General features: G+C 48.7%; 1 protein-coding gene across 2 annotated transcripts in view; it reads left to right on the top strand.

Annotated features, from left to right (window-relative positions):
- The window catches only part of LRRTM4 (leucine rich repeat transmembrane neuronal 4), a 198682-nt gene that overhangs the window by 131810 nt on the left and 52204 nt on the right, over nt 1-14668 (top strand). The window lies entirely within an intron of this gene.

The following is a 14668-nucleotide window of genomic DNA, read 5'->3' as shown; positions in this document are numbered from 1 at the left end:
GTTTAAAGTCAGAACAACAATGGGGGATTAATAACTGGAGTTGTCCATATTTCTCTCCAGGAAGGAAGGGCTGGGCCTGTTTGCATACAGGCCTTGCATTCAGAGCACTGGGGACAAGAGAAAATCCCTCATTTTGGGAGCAGCAATGAGCCAGAGCTGCTGGAGAAGGATCCTGTGGCTTTGCTGGCTCACAGCGAGTGGTTGGCCGTGGATGGGAGCTGGGAGGGGAGGCCTGGAGAGAGAGGATGGGCACATCAGTCATGAGGATTGGTCGTGCCAATGGACATGGAGGGATGGAGTGTCACTGTCGCTGTCACTGAGGGGAAAATGGGAATGTGCCGGCCCACTGATGGCAGGGAACGGGAATGTGCAGGGACAGAGGCCCAAATCCTTCCAGGAGCTGATTCCTGACTGCTATCGCAGCCAAAGCACGAAGGGCTAACAGTGCTGCCTGTGCTGGATCTCTGCACTGGTGCATTCTGTTCCTTTACCTTCCTCTTAAGGGGAAATATCCTCATTTGGCCCCAAATCCTTTTGCAAACCAGAGCCTGGCTCTCCAACCCCACTTTCCTTATAAAATTAAGGAAAATCACCCTGAGCCCTGCCTGTTCCACTTGACTTATGCAAGCAGAGACGCGTTTGCTGCGTTCCTGTGCCCCAGTCCTGCCCCAGAGCCTTTCCAGCGTGTTTCGTGCTCAGCTCTCTGCAGCCCCCTCTGAAACCTCTGCATGACGTGGCCAAATCCCCATTTTAAAAGTGCTTTCAGAGCTCCTGCTCAGAACGGCCCCGGCCGCCCTAAATTTGTGTTTTAAAGAAGCTTCGGAGCCGGTGCTGGAACTTCTGTGCTCTCACTTTACTCAAGTTTGGGGTTGCTAATGGATGGGTCGTTGCAGCGCTGGCTGGCCCAGGGCAGTAATGAATTAACTGGATTTAATTGTGGGCTTTTGGGCCTGTTCTGGAGGTCAGAAATAAACAGCAGCCTGAGAGTTCTGCAATCAGGGGAGAAGCTCCAGGCAGGCACACGGAGCTGGGGTCACAGCTGAGAGGCTCAAGAAGCGGTGCCAAACCTCCTCTGCCCGCACTGACCACGTAGGAAAGGCCCAGGCAGTGAGCTGGGAGAGGGTAATTTGGTTAACGAAACATTCCTGAAGCCTCCACACCTGGGAATCTTGCAGGGATCCTCTGTTCCTCAGTGCTGGCCTCTCGGTCAGAAGATTCTCAAACACATTTTCCTCCACCTGGTTCAGTTCGAGTTAAGGTAAAACAGGGTAAAACTCGGGGTGTCTGTAAGAATTGTCAGATATTTAAACTAAAAGAAGCTAAAATCGGAGCCCTTTCCCAGCCCAAGTGTTCAGTGAATTCTTTGTCTCGGCCTGCTGACCAGTGACACTCCCACTTTACCTCCCTGAATAATCAGATCCGACCTGGCCCAGCTGGAGTGAACAGGTGAAGGGAACGTTCATGCCTGGGAAATCAGTAGTGGGATTTACCACAGGAATTAGGGTCTGCCTGGCCTCACTGAGGATCTTCCTAAGCCCTCTGAAATTGATGAGGAAATTCTCTGTTTGCTCCATGGTTTAATGAATTAGGAAAAGGGAGGACAAATAGAGTTATCGGACAGAATGAAGAAAATGATAGTGTAAAATATAATTAAATCTTGGAATGGCTTGGGTTGGAAGGGACCTTAAGGATCATCCAGCCCCACCTCATGTCAGGGGACACCTCCCACTATCCCAGGTCGCTCCAACCTGGCCTTGGACACTTCCAGGGATGGGGAATCCACAACTTCTCTGGGCACTTGTGGTGCTTTGGTTTAGTCTGCTGAGCAGAGGGCACAACCTTCAGACCCATCAGAAAACACAGTGATGGAAAGGGATCTTCCAGCCCCAGAATTCCTTCTCATTTCCAGTTGAAACTGGGAGGGTTTTCTTCCGGCAGCTGCTGGGGCAAGGAGGGAGCTGCAGAGCCCCAGGGTCAGACCAGGGTGAGCTGGGTTTGCGTTCCTGTGGTTCCCTGCTCCTTCTGTGGATGTGGCTGCTGCCAGAACTGGGAATGTGGAACCGATTTGCTCATCTGGAGCTCAACACCAACAGTGGTGACACAGCTGCAGTTTGTAAACTGCTTTTGGCATTCTGTGCTTTAAAAGAAGCAACAACTGAGCAAGGAGCACTTCAATCCCAGCCTTTTGCTGGTCTCCTTTGGTGTCACTCCAAAAATTCCAGCTCCCTGGTAATTGGAATGTCACTCTGGGGCCTTGCTCTGCCAGTCAGGAGGAATGGGAGAGGCAGGGAAAGGTGATTTCCTCAGCCTCAAGGAATTCTTTCCCCTGGGGGATGCCCCGTGTCCTGCAGAGGCTGCAAGGTGACCTCAGGGAATGTTTCTCATGAGCATTTGGATGATTCCTCATTCCTTAAAGATCATTTATGAGTCCCTGGGCCCTAAGTGCCCAAACACAGCTGATGCCACCCCAGGGGACAGCGATTCACAGGATTTGTTTGTGGCAGAGCGAAAAATTGCATGGCTGTTTTCCCAAATCTGTGTGTTTTGGAGAGCTGCTCCTAAATATTGAGACAATTGGAGTAAAAACCATCCTCTACAGGAGTTTCTGCTGCAGGATTTCTGACCAACCAGAATTCCACTCCTTTCTGTAAAGGCACTGGAATTATTCTTGCCCAGGGTGGGCAGGAATGCGGAGTCCTGGGTTTGGAGTGTTAACCAAGCAGGAAAACCTCTGGAATTAAACTGGCAGATTCCCACTATTTGTTTTATTCCATGTCTGCAAGATTTTCATCCTTTTTCCCCAAACCACCTCTTCTCTGAGCTTTTCCTGACAGCACAGAGGCAAGAAATGACGTTTTACAAGACATTAACCATTAACTTCCTTTGATTTTTTTTTCTGAACGACTTAAATCCTCATGTCTGTAAGATTTGCTCTGAGATATTTGGAGAGTGATATTTGATTTTTCTCTGGCTCTCTGCTGCCTGGGGAGGATGGGAATGCCATGCTCAATCCCACACTCACTGTGAGCTCTCATTGGGTTGGTTTAAACCAGGATTGAGGAATATTTGGGGAGCAGACGTGGTGCACAGAGCCTGGATTCAGTCAGCAGGAATTCCAGAGAGGTTCTGCAGTATTACCGGGAATTTATCCCTAAAAATCCCACTTTAGCCACAGCTCCCTGCTGAGCTGAGCCCAGTCACTGTGCTCAGGAGAGGTGGGAAGTGCTGTGGTTGGAGAGGAACAGGTGAAAATCCCGTGTTTTAAACGGAATTCTGGGATGAGCAGCTGTCCCAAGGATGTGCTGCAGGGCACAGGGAAAACCTCCTGAATTTCTGCACTGCCCTGGTCAGTTTGGGACAGCTGAAGCTCCCTAGAACTGGAATTTTTAGCATTAAAGTCAAACTTTAACAAGTATTTCAAGGGCTGTAGTAGCAGTGATTTCATTGGAACTTTTTATCCTGCAGTTTTTCAGGTGGAATCTGGTGCACAGAGCTGGGCCCTGGGGGTTTCTGTTGTTTCTCTCAAGCGGCGTCGTTCTGATGCCGAAGGAAACCAGGGCAGTTCCTCTTTCCCTCTCTGGCCTGGACAGGGATGCACTGAATCCTCGTGGAATGCAAACTGTGCTCCCCACCCCAGCAATGCACCGGAATGAAACTGTGTCCATTCATCCTTTACACTGATGCCTCCTCGTGCCAAGGGCTTGCACTGGGATTTCTGGGAGCTGTGTTCAGCCAGGGAGGGGATGGAGCAGAGGCAGCAGCCCAGCTGGAGAGGCTGGGATGGAGCTGGAGATCTCCCAGGCTGTCAGGGAAGATCCAGCGTTCTGCTTACTCCATCCTGCATTCAACAGCAAAAAATCCAGCAGGGTAATTGTCAGCTCTTTTCCCTGAGCCAAAAGTTTGGGAATGCTGTTGGGAGGGAATTCTTTTCCAGCCCGACTTTGCTCTAAATGGTGCAGCCCAAACTGCACATCTGCAGGAGACTGGGGAGCTGGAGGAGCACGGGGTTGGGCTGCTTTGGGAATTCCCTCCATTACCCATTTTCCTGATCCTTTGTCCATCCCTACAGTATTGTCCTCTGTGTTGGCTCCCAGCACTTGGAAGCTCAGGCAGGGCTTGGTGGGGAATGAGAACCAAAAATCCGTGTGAGAAGATGATGATTTTAATGACCAGGCCACAGAACCCTCTCGCTGCCTGGGCTTTGATCTTTTTCCTGGAAACTGCGGCTGTTAAAGGCACTGAAAGAATTGTGCACGTGGCTGAGGAGAGGGAAACGGGGCTGATGTGGTGAGGGGCACCCCTGCCATGGCAGGGGCTGGAGCTGGAGGAGCTTTAAGGTCATTTCCACCCCAGATCATTCCATGGTTCTGATTCCTACTCCTGCACTGGGATATGTTATCCTGGAGAGGATCTTCATTAGTTTTTAACCCAGCTCAGCTTCCAGATGGGATTTTCCAGAACAAAACAGCAGGGGAGCTGTGGCTGTCCCCAGGTCTCCCCTGGAAGCATTCAAGGCCAGGTTGGATGGGGCTTGGAGCACCCTGGGACAGTGGGAGGTGTGGGACAGGGGTGGCACTGGGTGGGATTTAAGGTCCCTTCCAGCCCAAACCACTCCACGATTCTGTGAAAACTGATTTTCAAAAGTAACCCTGGCACACGACACATTCTTTTATTGAGATTTGTCTTTTGGATTGGCAGCTGGCAGGTGCCTAAAAATGAAATTTTCAGCTCTCTGCTTAAATGAGTATTCCTTGAAAATGTCACTGCTGCCTGGGATCGGTGGCTGTTCCATTCATTTTCTTCATTACAGAGGGATTTCCATTCCCAAAATTGACCAAGTCGCTCTTGTCTCTTTGACAAGACTTTCTTTTTCTCCCACTTTGCACCTACTGGCTCATATCTCCCCAGCTGGCAGATTTTGAACCTTTATTTATCCCCTCTCTTCTCCAGCCTCTCACCATCTTATTCCATATGTTTATTATCCTTTCCATCCCCAAGCTGTGAGTAATTTTGAGGGAGATCAGGCAGCTGCCTGGGAATCAGCTGGTTGGCAGCAGCCTGGTGCTGGAGGAGTCCCTGGGTTAACTCACAATTGCTGCTGAAGGATTTTGGAGAGCACAGAAAAACATCCTCTCCCAGCAGTGCCAATCCCAAACTTGTCAGAATTACCAGCTATTATTGGACTGACTGAAAAAGGGAGAATTAAAAGGAAAAATCCCAATGTTCTGTGTATTTATTTGCTTTTTAAATTGTTTTTAATGCCAGGATGAGCGGAATTTTACATGTTTAATCAAACTCTGGACTCTTATTTAATGAAAGGCTTAAAATTAGGAATATTTTCAATTTAATCCTGGGAATTTATCAGTGAAAGGATCAGATATGCTTTCTGGGGGTGCCTTAGGAAATTAAGGTCCTGAATTAGGAATGGGGGGATCAGAAGGAACAAATCCCAATCCCACCCCTGTTAGATTCCTGCTATTTCTCCCTCAGATCTGACTGCTTTAGTTCTGTGCTCCCCACACTGTGCCTAAACCCCTGAGGTAAAATCAGATCCCAAATCTCCTTTGCTGGGTCCAAATTCCTATTAAAAGTCAGATTATTCCTGCTCTCCCAAGGGAATTGGGAGCACAGTGCCAATTGACACATTTTGGGGTGGAGATGATCCATAGCAAGCAAGGCAGGACTCCAAATTATAGTTCCTGGCATTTCTCTTTAAGGAGCTGAGCAATTGTTCAAAAAAACCAAAGTAAAGCGTGAATTCCGTGCAGTTTATTCCTTTCACTCCTTCAGCTTTTCCAAGGGAAGCTGCACAGAAATGGAAATAATTTGTGTTTGGTTTTTCCTGCTCACCCAACGGTTCAAGCAGGCAGCAGCCAAAGCAGAGCTCTCTCTGTCTGTAAACAATCCCTGAAATATTTTGATGGAAGAAGAGCATGAAGGGTTATCATTAGCTGGGTTTAATATCAGGGAATTATAAAAATCACACGTGAATCCGCAGCAAATAAAGAGATTTCCCCTTGGATGGGGCTGGCTCGGAGGCCCTGGATTCCTGCAGGCTGCGGGGGTGTTCCTGGCCTGGACTGAGCTTGTTTTTCCCAGGGCCCTCACAGGCTGCAGGCACCCATTGTCTAAAATCCTGCTCATTTTCGCTGGGTGCCCTGTTAACCCGTTTGTGTTGCCACAGGGCAAGACATTTGCTGGGCATTTTTTCATGACAACATTAGGATTTAACAGGATGAAAGGCCTCCGAGTCACAGAACTGAAGAGAGATTTCTTTTGGAAGCAACCTCTGGAGGTAATTTCAGAGCTCAGGGTTCCACAGGGCCTTGTCCAGTCCGAGTCTGAAGGATGAAGATTCCCCAGACTTTCTGGGCCGTGGTTTGGTCTTTAACAACTCCTTTGGTTCATTTTTATCTATTTTTAAAATAAGCTCAACCAGAATTTCTCTCCTCACCTGTTGCTTCTGTGTCCTATTGTGTGTTCCTGGGGTGAGTCCAGCTCCACATTCCCAGATTTTTGCAGGGAATAGAAAAAGGTTGGGCTCCTGTAACTTCCTCCTCTTCACCCTAAACAAACCTGAGAGCGTTTTCCCTTTCCTCAGCATTTTCCCAGCTGTACGTTGGATGTTAGGAACAATTTCTTCACTGAAGAGTGGTTAAACATTGGGACAGGATCTCCAGGGAAGTCGTGGAGCCACTGGAGATGTTCCAAACAGGAGCAGAAAGGGCACTTTTAGCTTTTGTGGGCAGGGTGGGGTTCGGTCAAGGGTTGGACTTGGTGATCTTGGAGGTCTTTTCCAACATGAATGATTCCCTAATTCCATATCCAGCGGGGAGGGAGGTCCAGCTCTGCCTGATGGATCCCTGGGCCAAGGCTGGAAGCCTTGGATGGGTTTTAATTCCTCTCTGCTCTCCATGGGTCGTGTCCCACCTCGGTACCAAATCCCTCACTGAAGGACCTGCCTGGCAGAGCTGCTCCAGGATGGGAATTCGGAGTTCCACGTCATACAAAGGTGAGAGAATCTTCCTCAGGGTGTTCAGAATCACAAAGTTAAGGTTGGAAAAGACCTCCAAGACCATCAAGTCCAGCCTTTGATCCATCACCACCTTGTCAGGGGTTTAATGGTGTCACAAGTCCAGCAGAAAACTTTCTGACCATGCAGGGGTCCCAACATCTCTGCAGTTCCTCTGTGGCCTGGAGCTGTGCCAGGAGGATTGAGGGTGGATTTTGGGAAAGGCTCTTCCCCCAGAGGGTGCCGGGCACTGCCCAGGCTCCCCATGGAATGGGCACAGCCCTGAGGCTGCCAGAGTTCCAGGAGCACTTGGACAGCGCTGCCAGGGGCGCCCAGGGTCTCTACAATCCCTTCCAACCCCAACCATCCTGGGATCCTGTGGAAGCCAGCCAGGCATTCCTAACCAAGGACAATTCCGTACAACTCTGCAGACACCACGGGGATTCCAAAAATCCAAGGACCCAATCCCCATTCCCTGTGAGCTGGCAGTGGGAATCAGCTCACCTCTCCCTGTGCTGAAGGCGGTGAAGATCCAGCCCAACAGGAGAGGAGCCTGTTCTCACTTGGAATATCCGTGAGAGCTCCCAAACCCAGGCACTGCTCGGGATTTGCTGTGCACTCGCACCTCTGGCGGTTTGAAGCTGCTGGAGAAACATCAAAGATAAACACAAAAACCTAAAGCTTGATTAAGCTCATGAAAGCTGCTGTTAAATTGAGCCTCTGGCTTTCCTTGTGAATCCTTTTTATTTTCCCACTCGCCTTTTCTTTCATTTCTCTCTTCACTTCAGCGGGAAACTCATTTGCACAGGGAACGTAACCTGGGGATGATCATAAGGAATGCAAAGGGCTCCTTCACCCCCTCAGACCTCTCTGTGGACTTCTCACAAGTCTGTTGAGGATAAACACCACTCCAGACACTTTTTTCAAGGAAAATTAGCTCAGATCCTTAACCCAGGATCATCTCAATGAGTGTGTTGAGGTCTCAGGAGCTTGGATCTCTTGCTCACCTTGGATGTGATGGATGTTATCTTTATTTACAAGGGCGAAAAATGAAAAAGCCCTCAGTGAAATAAAGCATTTCCTGTTGATGTATCTGAGGGGAAAATTACAATTAAATAGGAGGAAAATTACCTGAGCCAACTTGTGCTGGGATATAATTCAGAAACAAGTGCTAGGAACATGAGTCAACGGGAAAGGATCAGGAGACTCCAAAGGGAATCTGTACAAAGGATCAAATTCACCTCTGGAGCAGCTCCCAGGAATCTCAGCTCTCTCAGAGCAGCAGATGCACTGTCAGGGTTATGAGAAAGGTGTTTATCTAATCTTTGCACTCACAAATTATTATTTATATGGGAGGAATGCTGAGGTGTCCTGGGACTGGGGCCCTGCTGTGTGGAGCAATGAACAGGCCCTGCTCTGAGCAGACCAGAGATAAGGAATGGTATCAGCCAGGGAAGTGATGGATCCTGCAAGAAACAAGTTGATAAAGCCTGGTCTAGCATTTTGATTCCATGTGGGCATGGCTTCAGCAAACTGGAGTCTGCCCCTGTGTCCTGGAGCCTTTTCCTGTGTTCTGGAGCCTGTCCCTCTATTCTGGAGCCTGTCCCTTTGTCCTGTCCCTGTGTCCTGGAGCCTGTTCCTGTGTCCTGTCCCTGAGTCCTGGAGTCTGTCCCTTGGTCCTGGAGTCTGTCCCTGTGTCCTGTGTCTTGTCCCTGTGTCCCGGAGCCTTTTCCTGTGTCCTGTGTCTTGTCCCTGTGTCCCGGAGCCTTCTCCTGTGTCCTGGAGCCTGTCCCTCTATTCTGGTGCCTGTCCCTTTGTCCTGTCCGTGTGTCCTGGAGCCTGTCTCTGTGTCCTGTCCCTGGGTGCTGGACTGGGCTGGCAGGAGCAGAGTGAGCTCCTGGTCATCCCAGGGAGAGGAGAGGCCTGACCTCAGGTAAAGGTGCTCCCTCCCCACCAGGGACCTGTTTGTGTCCATCGACTCCTGTCCCCATCCCTGGAGGTGTCCAAGGAAGGCCTGGACATGGCACCCCGTGCTCTGGACTGGGTGACAAGGCAGGGATCGGTCACAGGTTGGACTCGATGGTCTGGAAGGGCTTTTCCAGCCTCGCGGATTCTGGGATTTTGTGAATGGATCTTCCCTCTGCTGTCACTTGTCTCCCTGTCCAGCACCTCTGCAGACCTGGGTTATTCCAGTGGAAGGTGCCCCTGCCCATGGCAGGGGGTGGAACTGGGTGGTTTCAAGGTCCCTTCCAGCCCAAATTCCATGATTCCATGATTCTCTTGAGACAGTCCCTGTGGCCTTTGCCCAGTGGATCCATGGCAGCCCTTCTCCCAGCAGCCAAGGGCAGCAGGATGCACGAAAAGGAGAGTTCCTGGATCTAATTTAACGCTGGACCAGAGTTCCCCACAGCTGTGGCTGTGGACAGGTTGGTTTTAAGCACCAAGCACCAAACCCCAAAAATTTCTGTGGGAGCTGCGGAGTTCGGAGCAGTTGGAAAAACTGCTGCGCCTGAGGTGCCTAAAGGAGGCAGTGATGGGGAGAGGAGCCAAATCTGGGGTTTAATGAGCTTGATTGATGCACGCCCCTGGTTCCAGAAACCCCTGATCCCTTCATTAGAAAGGAAAATCTTCCTGCTGATGATGCTTCCAGAGCAATGTGAGCTGTTATTTCCAGAGCTGAGTGGGAGGTTTAGGGATGGCAGAGAGGGAGGGCAGTGCTTCAAGCAAAAGCTTTTCCCTTTGCTAATGGTAATCTGATGGACGGGAGAGTGGGCCTGGAATGGGATTTTGCTGTGGATCGTGATCGGAAAAATTGTTTGCCAAGCGTTCAGGAGCTGCCTGTGAGAGCTGCACGAAATTCTGTGGCACTGAGCAAGAAAGAGAACAAAACACAGCTGGGATCATCCGATGGATCTGAATTTGAGTGGTGAAGGGGAAAGGCAAAGGCGCGACTTCAGCTCTTCCCAAGTTCAAGCACAAACACCTCGAGGCCTTCCAGGAAGGAATCTATGGAAGCAGCAAATTATGCCCAAGGATGGGCTCTGGAGTTGCCATTTTGCACAGAACAGCGGGATTTTCTGGGGAAAAGGGGCAAACATGGAATAATTTTCATTATTTTCTCTCATTGCCTAAAGAATTTGTGGCTGCCCCATCCCTGGAAGTGCCCAAGGCTGGGCTGGAGCACCCTGGGACAGTGGGAGGTGTCCCTGCCCATGGCAGGGGTGGCACTGGGTGGGATTTAAGGTCCCTTCCAACCCAAACTGTTCCGGGATCCTGTCCTGGTTCTCTGATCCATTAAAACCCAGTTTCAGGAGACTGTGACATTCCTTTACATTCCATAAGGGGATATGTGGGAGCAGTACCAGCCTCTTCCTGGAGACTCCCTCTCTAGTGGGCTTGTCTTTGAAGTGCCCTGCAAAACCAGCCCTGCTGAGGCTGGGAGGGACCTCTGGAGATGTTCTGCTCCAGCTCCCCAGCTCCGGGCAGGGTCACCTGAGGTTGGGGTTGAGTATTTTCAAGGACAGAGACTCAGCAGCCTCTCTGGGCAGCCCCAGTGCTTGAGCACCCTCACTGGAAAGAGCTTTTCGTGGTGTTCAGTGCAATGTTCCCTGTTTCAGCTCATGCCTTGTGTCCCTGGCTCGAGGAGGAGCTGGGGCAGAGCCAGAGGGTCACTCAGCACTGGGAGGGACACATTGGATCCCTCACACTTTGGGTTCGTCATTAATCACGTCCCCATAAAACTTCCCAGACAGCACATCCTGGAAGGTCACCCGGAGTAAATCAGTCCTGGCGCAGAGCAGAGCTGAGGAGTTACGACTCAAGGTCACTCAGATAAATCCCAGCCTGGGCCTGATGGGGTTCGAAGGAATTTGGGAATGTTTAAAAGCCACCCCGTGCATAAACTGGTTTTTGTTTGTTTGTGCATCTTGAATAATTAATAAACCACAACAGGAAGGCTGGAGATTCTTAAACTCCAGGCTTAGCCAGACCTGCAGGGGACTTCTTCCCAAAACCTGGAGCAAGGTGAGATCATTTCTTATATCCCAGTGGTAGAACAAGTTTATTTTTCACAGCTCTTTAGCGTGGCTTTAATTACCCCGAGTCCAGAGGAGTCCTGGTTTTACACACTCCCATTTCTCCTCTGTTGGGAGAGGGAAAGATCAACAGAATTAAACCTGGAGTAAAGCTGTTGAAAATACAGCCTTACTGAGCTAATGGTGGTGCTGTTTGGTCGTTGCTGATTGAGTTTTAATTCAAGATAAATTAGTAATCAATTTAATTAGAGGAGCACAGCAGGGTGTGGGGGTTGAGCTGAGGGGCTGCCAGGGCCCGTTTGTAAACAATCTGTGATTTAAAGAGTCTCTGGTCCACACTGAAAACACCTGGCTGGGAGTAAGGAAAAGGTTTCATCCCTGAATTCCTGGTGCAGAATGAGGCAGGAGGGACAAAGCCCAAGATTTTTTTGCCCTAAAACATTTATGGTCTTTAAGCTGCCTCATTTCTGTCTGTCCCTTCAAAAGCTTCTTAAATAAGGTGTTAAACTGAGCCATTTGAATGGATTGAGCTGAAAGCTTTATCCCAGAAGTCTCGGGCTACATTTAAGGCACATTCTCTAAATTTTGGCCAACAGAACCCTCACATGTTGCAGTTATTTCTGCAGCAGAAATGCAGAGAAATTTCATTATGGACCAGATTTGTTGTTTGCTTCAGGCCTGTTGACTTCCTCAAGCCCATCCCGAGGCTGATGTAGGTTCAGTGCTTTAATTACACAGCAGAGTTAAAGAATGAACTGCTCTGACAGTTGCTCTTAGACAGAACACGAGGATTGGGATGGGCAAAATATTATTTCAGCGAGATATGTATTATACGTACACATATATATCTAATACATATTGGTGAGAATAATGGGGGAGGTTTTAGGTGGCCAGGCAAACCTGAGGCCTGCACTGCCTGCAGGCATCCTGAGCAATGACATTCCATGGGGGTCACTGTGGAAAATCTGGGCCTGAGAAACAAGGAAAATGGGCAAAAAATGCATTTTAGGTGCTGTTCAGAGGTTCCTACCTTGCTAGAAGGCTGCAAGGGTCTCATTCCAGTCTGTGTGGTATTGGAGTGAATTCAATTAACTTCAAAAAGCAAAATACATGGGAAACTTCAAAGTGATACTTCCAAAGTCACCTTGAAGTTAGGAAAGCCTTGACTCGTTTCTCAGTGTGTCAAACCAGAGAGAAGGTAAAAATCCACTGCACAGTTCTCTGTGTTGGGTATCCAGATCCCCCCTCAGAGGAACAGGGATTATATTCTGTTTTCTTATTATTTTCCACATCCTTTTGGTTAAACTTTGTGGAAGTGATGGGTATTGCCTGGCTCTTCATTCCAGCAGCCCCAGATGTCTCAACCTGGGAATTTGGTGGCAATAAATTGGGTGAAACTGCAAGGAAATCAACACGTGGCTTTTCCTTTCCATCTTCATCAATAAGGAAAAGGGGAGGAAATTGTGGGGACCTGAGTGGGAAGTGTTGAGGCTGGCAAAGTGTCTTTATTTGAGGCATAATTGGGTGGGGCAGAACAAAGGGAAGGTGAATTCCCACCAGGAACTCAGGAAGGGCAATTTTACAGGATGTTTTGTAGGATTTTTGTCTGGCATGACCTTCTGCTTGGAATAAAGACCTGTGGTGTCAGGAGCTGTGGGATATTTCCCTGGGTTCTGTCACATCCTTGGCCTTAAATGTGAAAAAAACTTCCAAAATCTGCTCCCTGGGCTGCAACGGTTCATAGATTAAATGGGCATTTTTTTCTCGTGGGTTTTTTGAAGGTTTTGGTCCACGTGGATGTGCACCTCAGCTGTGCTGTGGTTCCCTGGGCTGCTCCTGGCTCGTGGATGGATTCACTGCCAGTTGTCACTTCAGGGACTCTTCTCTCATACAGGGAAACCTGGACCCGTTCTTCATGACTCAAATATATCGTGTTTGATAATGGCCACTAAAGGAAATCCTTTCTCTGGTCCTGCTGAAACAAGGAAAAGGGTTTTGCCTGTTCAGGTGGAAGGTCTTGGCACTGTCGTGGAGTGGGGGCATTTCCTGAACCAGAACCCAGAGCTGAGTGGATCACGGGGCTGAATTCCTGCTCTGCTTTGGAGATTAATTCCTCAATTCAGCTGAGATTTTTAGGATGGCGTTGAAGAAAGGGAAAAAAAATAAAAACACAGAATCCATGAATAAAGGGCTTAAAAACTGATACTGCGTTGAATCAAAGATATTTCCATCCTGTCTGTTGATGGCAGCGGCACAGGATCAATTAATAGAACATAAGGCCTTTGTTTATAATGCTCTGGTTTCTTCCCATCCAGAATTGTTCATAATACAGAGTTTATTTTTAAACTCCGACTTTCAAAGGAGCCTGATAGTTGTCAGTCTCAGCTAAATTAAAATTATCCTGACACCTCATGATTTCCACCCTGCACATCCCTCATTATCTCGATGAGTTGAGGGCTCACTTACAGGAGTTTTAAAGATGACGAAAGTGAGGCGCAGAGGGAGAGAAACTTCCAAGCTTCCAGGTTTTTGGAGGGTTGAAGTTCCATAAATCCCAACACTTCCCGAGGGAATACCTGTGAACATAAGGGCCTGGGTGAGGCATCCAAATCAAAGCTTTGGGCACAAAAAACCAACTTTGGTCCCTCAGCTCAGGTGGGTGATGGAGAGACTGAGCTGCTTCTCTCATGGAAATGCCATTTTAACACCCTTTAAATGCATTGGGATTTGCCAGCATAAATTCATGCCTTGGAAATGGCAAAGGAAAACTGTGTGAGTGTGGATGAGGAGAAACTTCTGTTAACATTAGGAACTGGGAAAGAAAGCTATTAATAGATCCAGCCAGTGATGCTAAACAGAGGGATAAATGTGAATTCAAGCTACTGCTTTTAAGTGGAAGGAGCCAGTATGGAAAATAAATCCCTGATTTCCGCTGGGACACTGTTCAGATTAGCCCTAATCCTCCCAAATGAGCAGGAGGTGGGGAAGGAAATCCTTTTTGTGTGTTCAAATAAACAGCAGAGACAGCCTGACCTCCAGCACGACCCCAAAACCTCATCCCACGAATGAACAGCGGGAAAACCCTTGTGGACTAGGAATGCTGAGCCAAGGGAATGTGGGCTCTGGGGATGGAAGGGGTGCAGGGGGTGCTCTCCTGGGCAAGCCCTGCACTGCTGTGCAGAGCAGTTCCCCGCTGATTAACTGCGTTGCATAATTTATGCTCCTCCTTATTTAATCACTCTGGAGTTGCGGTGCTTGTTGGCAGTTTCTAGATTGCTTTATTAAATTTAGGCTGTGTTGAAGGAAATTTATTTTTGTGTATTCCTCCTTCGTAATTTTTTTTTTGCCCCTTAAATGTTGTCACATAAATTAGGGCGTTATCGATGAATCTGCATGAGGAGCTTTGCTATTTAGTTCTGGGGCCAGAATGCCCTAAATCATGTATGACACCTGTATTAGAACTTACTTCTCGCTATTCTTCTCCGTGATGGATTTACTTCCCCGGCTTCCTTCTCGTTTCTATCAGACAAAGGCATTCAGACTGGGAAGCAAGGGAGGAAAAAGAAATGGAAATCTAGGTCTTGTCTCTTTACTCAGGAAGGTGGAATAGCAAGACCTGAAA

The sequence above is a fragment of the Corvus kubaryi genome, unplaced genomic scaffold (assembly GCF_017639235.1).
Source record: "Corvus kubaryi isolate FWS band 111438036 unplaced genomic scaffold, C.kubaryi_AGA036_p1.0 37265, whole genome shotgun sequence".
NCBI classification, from domain to species: domain Eukaryota; kingdom Metazoa; phylum Chordata; class Aves; order Passeriformes; family Corvidae; genus Corvus; species Corvus kubaryi.
Note: the sequence above shows the minus strand (reverse complement) of the source record. Positions and strands in the feature narration are given on the sequence as shown.